The following is a 5,392-nucleotide window of genomic DNA, read 5'->3' on the forward strand; positions in this document are numbered from 1 at the left end:
TGCTTGAATATGGAAACCCTATTAATTTTTGAGTATCTGGATCTACTGGTTAATTTCATAAAAATTCCAAGACAAGATGTTTTGGGCTTTCTATTTGGACAAAGATACAATGTACAGTAATGAAAACAGTCTTTTCTTTCCCAATAGCTATAAGTCATTTCTAGTTTCAATCTTATTGCATCAAAAAGGATTAAATCACTATTCTGTTGACAAGCCCTGAAAATTTTAGGAAAGCACATACTAAAAATTAAATCTTTTTTTTTTTTAAGATTTTATTTATTTATTTGACAGAGACCACAAGTAGGCAGAGAGAGAGAGAGGAGGAAGCAGGCTCCCTGCTGAGCAGAGAGACCGATATGGGGCTCGATCCCAGGACCCTGAGATCATTACTTGAGCTGAAGGCAGACGCTTAACCCACTGAGCCACCCAGGTGCCCCTAAAAATTAAATCTTTGACAAGCAGGCTTATGAGGGATATACATTAAAAGTCTCAAGTGTGGGACGCCTGGGTGGCTCAGTTGGTTGGATGACTGCCTTCGGCTCAGGTCATGATCCTGGAGTCCTGGGATCGAGTCCCACATCGGGCTCCCAGCTCCCCGGGGAGCCTGCTTCTCTCTCTGACCTTCTCCTCGCTCATGCTCTCTCTCAAATAAATAGATAAAATCTTAAAAAAAAAAAAAAAGTCTCAAGCGTTACAGATCTAAGGTTAATCACCATCGCCTCTTTCTGGAGTGTGTTTCATCTACATTGAAGCCAAAGGGTACCAGGATTTAACCGATCAGGTGAGAGGACTTTTGGAGCGAGCACTTAGTATTTTTGGGGAGGGGTCGAGGTGGTCCTTTTCCCTTGGCTGCACCCTCGGCAAACCACAGTAAATAACAATCTTGCTAGTATTTGTGTCCATTGAGTTGGATCTGAATGGATAGGTGCCCTTCCCCCATCAACAGACATTGCAGCCTTGTAAAGGGCTAGTCTGAATCTTTTGGCATAATCTCTGTTAAATTTTCTACCATCACCACACCCTCTTTCTCTCAAGACACTTCTGCCTGGACAATGAATTTTTTTTTTTTTAAGATTTTATTTATTTATTTGACAGAGAAAGATCATAAGTAGGCAGAGAGGCAGGCAGAGAGGAAGCAGGCTCCCCACTGAGCAGAGAGCCCAATGCGGGGCTCGATTCCAGGACTCTGAGCCGAAGGCAGCGGCTTAACCCACTGAGCCACCCAGGCGCCCCACAATGAATGTTTTTAATCAGTCCTTATACACAACACTTCTTGGTTACAAAGGACCACATCAACTACTAAATTTAAGTGCTGGTCACGGAGGAAAAAAGAGTAATTTGTGGAGACAAGGCATTGATTTCTGAATGGCTGATTTTAATGGTGATAGGACTAGTTACAAATGCACTGTCATGCCCAAATCAAAAGAGGAAAACCTATGGGAGCCATGTTTGCCATGAAACAGTGCTGCACTTGTTTTCTATTTAACTTTGTGAGAAGTAACTTATTTTTCTAAGCAAATTACGAAAATCCAGTTTAATTGACCCTATAGGTGAAATATATTAAAACACGGAACAGGGCTTCCTCTTCCCCTAAATAACTACAAAAGAATATTTATTTATGTTTTTTGAGTGAATTGTGTTTGATGAATGACATAAATCCATTTGGAGACAATAATGCTCTTTGGCGTATTATTTCAAGTTGGTTATTTTTTTCCGCCCTTAAGATTTATTTATTTTTTTATTGGGGGGGTGCAGAGGGAGAGAATCTCAAGCAAACTCCCTGCTCAGTGCAGAGCCTCAGCTCAATGTGGGACTTGATCTCAGAGCCATGAGATCACACAACCTGAGCCTACATCCAGAGTCAGTTGCTTGCTTACCTGACTGAGCTAACCGTATGTCACAAAGCTGATTATTTTTAAGAGACTGCAGACTCAAGAGAAACTCTGAAAACTGAGAAGTTACCTTTTTAAGAGACATTTATATATACAAGAGAAATATCCGTTTTAAAAGTGTTTCCTTCAGTACCAAGAAGGGGCGGGGCGGGGAGGGGGGGGAACGAACTCTCTAGAAACTGTTCTCCATGGAAAAGGCCTGGACTTAAATCTGTGTAGAAACCTTTCCCTGGTTTACTGTGCTTTTTCTGGCAACTTCCCGTAACAGTCTCCTCACCCCCAGCATCTTTTGTCTTTAGCTAGAGATGATGTTTGAGATAATGGCTTCAGCCAGGGACTCACTGTTTTCCCTCGTCTCTCCCATGTACACAGAAGGTATACATGCTACTTATTAAATGTAGTTTGACTTTTTTCCTTTTTTTTTTTAAGTAGTCTCCCTACCCAATGTGGGGCTTAAAGACCCCAATATTGAGAGTCACATGCTCTACCAACTTAGTCAGCTGGGCACCCGTTTGATGTTCTCTTAATTTCTAATTAATCAGTCATATGTCCATTTGATTCTTAGACCAGCTAGAAAAACCTTAAGGGATAGAGTAAAAATTCACATTTGAAGCTTAGCAGTTGTTTAGTACAGTGTGGAAGACCCTAGGTAACTCCCTAAAAATAGAACTGTTTGTGGTAACTCTTGTACTTAGTAAAGTAGTAAGTAATGTTAATCTGATGCTGTACTTCATTAACTAGAATAAACCTTCCATCTCAAAATTGTAGTTTGTTTTGTGAATGATTCCTAATAATTCCCTACATTAAAACCCTAAGTGACAGTAAAAGCAGTGTTTAATGACTGACATATAGTAAACAATTTAAATAATTTCTTTCTCAACTTGCATTTGTTTTTTTCTGAAGCCATCTTTTTAAATTTTTTTCAATTGCTTATCCCAGTAGTTTTATTTTATTTTTAAATATTCTATTAAGTAATCTCCACACCCAGTGTAGGGCTCAAACTCACAACCCTAAGATCAAGAGTTGCGTGCTCTACTGACTGAGCCAACCAGGTGTCCCATGTCCCAGTAGTAGGAATTTTATTTGCTTTAAGTTATACTAAAATGTATAAAAGAAAGTCACAAAAAACAAATTGTATATAATCCCTATAATAGGCATTAGCAATAGGGTAATGTTAAGACATATTTCACCAAGTGCCACTCTAGAATGTTGGGGTATCACAACTATCTAAAAGACAGTAGGTCCACAGTTTTAGTGTGGGATTTGGGGAAATGACTCTAATTTTTATATCGAGGGTAGAGAAAATTCTCTCAAAACCTATCAGTTTTAAATGTAAATCACTTGTAATCATGCTACAATAAATGTTGAGATAAATAACCTTGGATATTTGTAAATTAAAAAGATAGACTTCATCTCCAATTTTTGCTGAATTCCAAAATCAGTATCATTTAAAGCAAGTGGGGCACAATGTTAACAACCAGCAATTCCAGGTGAGGGTTATATGGTTTTACTGGACTATTATTTTTAACTTTCCTGTAAATTTGCAAATTTTCAAAATACGAAATGAAAATGCACATTAAACAAGACACCGTGAAAGATGTAAAAATATAAGACATAGACAAAGTATTTGTCAATGAATACCACTACTTTTACAGAAAAAAAGGACCCACATCTAGGTAAATCCTTCTGCCAAGAGAGCACGGGACAAACATTTGACATCCATTAAAAGAACAAGAAGGCAAGAGAAACGGCACTCATCTTATGCCCTCATGGACATCATCTTTGCTTTTTCAGAGTATGTTTTCTTTGGTCCAACACTGGCTGTACTATTTAATCATGCAAAACAGAGCGATCTATCGACTTGCATGTTTACGCATGATGACAAAGGTTTTAGAAATGTGAAAATTTCATTCAGGGGATGTCTGGGTGTCTCAGTGGGTTCAGCCTTCACCTTCAGCTCAGGGGTCCTGGAATGGAGTCCCACATTGCGCTCTCTGCTCAGCGGGGAGCCTGCTTCCCCCCCCCCCCGCCCCTCTGCCTACTTGTGATCTCTCTCTCTGTGTCAAATAAATAAATAAAAATCTCTTTAAAAATTTCATTCAGGAGGGCTGATAGAAGAAAGCTCTTTCCATAAAATGAAAATATTCTCTAAGGAATAAAAAATATTTTCTCAGTTGTATGCCTAAAAGGTGCTTGTTGTATGAATTTCTTCTGGATCACTTCAACCGGCTATGCTTTCTAATAAAGTACGTAGTTTTAATTGTTTAAAACCTCAGCTAAATGATAGAGCATCCCCTTTCCCGTTAGATCTCTGGCTGAACAGTACCAGCTTAGCCAAAGAACATTTTTTTTTCTTCTTTCTAATCCTCATTTACTTTGAGATAGGAGTTAGCACAACGGCAGCCTCCGATCGTCTTTTTGGTGGAAAAGTCGCGCAGAGACCTTAGCCTGGGAATACCAACAATGGGACAATCTGCCCCAAACCTGATGTTCCCTCAGGACTGTCAGGGCTTCAAGTACACATGGGCAACAAACAGCACAGGGTTTGGGTTCCCTCCTCATGGGTCCTGAGGAAGAAGGAAACTGACAGCCCAAGGGCTAAGAACAACCAAGGGGGGGGGGGTAACATGAAGAATCAAGGACAGCAGAAGCCAACCAGTCCTTTGAAATGGAGACACAGGTGACCTTAAGATGCAAATTCCTGGAAGATGTACAGAAGTGGATCCCAAGAGCACCAGCCTTACTATCTGGAGATAGTACTGACTGCTAGAACATTCGTCACGGGTCTCAGAAATTGCCCCAATATGGCCGCCTCTCCTCCTCCTCCCCATACCTACTACATACACCCTTTCTATCTCAGATCCCCACTCCCCATACATACTACTCCCTTTCTGTCTTGGTTCCTGTACTGAGGCACTATGAAAACAAGCTTTTGTATAGCTTGATGGCAAGGTCTGAGAAGACAGGGGGAGGGGTGAGTCGAGATAAGGTATTTGGAAAATTGAGTTTCTCTGTGAAGACTAATGATAAACAAAGATCTCTTAACTTTTTAAATAACTTAAGATATCTTTTCTAATAAGCTAAGATGATTCTTAGACTCAACTACACTAGACATTGCCACTTTTTCTTTTCTTTTTTTTAAGATTTTATTTATTTATTTAACAGAGAGAGATCACAAGTAGACAGAGAGGCAGGCAGAGAGAGAGAGAGAGAGAGAGAGGGAAGCAGGCTCCCTGCTGAGCAGAGAGCCCGATGCGGAGCTTGATCCCAGGACCCTGAGATCATGACCTGAGCCGAACGCAGCGGCTCAACCCACTGAGCCACCCAGGCGCCCGCCACTTTTTCTTTTGTTTTTAAAAACACATATACGTTGTTTGAAGCGAAAATCAGAAATACTCACGTTCGATCGAGCCCATTTTTTCAAGTTCCCTGAGAGGACACATACCGACATGCTACACAGCACACCACTCCAGCAGAAAGTAAATTATTTACAAGGACCA

Source organism: Mustela putorius, unplaced genomic scaffold, assembly GCF_011764305.1.
Source record: "Mustela putorius furo isolate JIRA1106 unplaced genomic scaffold, ASM1176430v1.1 tig00000854_pilon_pilon_pilon, whole genome shotgun sequence".
Lineage (NCBI taxonomy): Eukaryota > Metazoa > Chordata > Mammalia > Carnivora > Mustelidae > Mustela > Mustela putorius.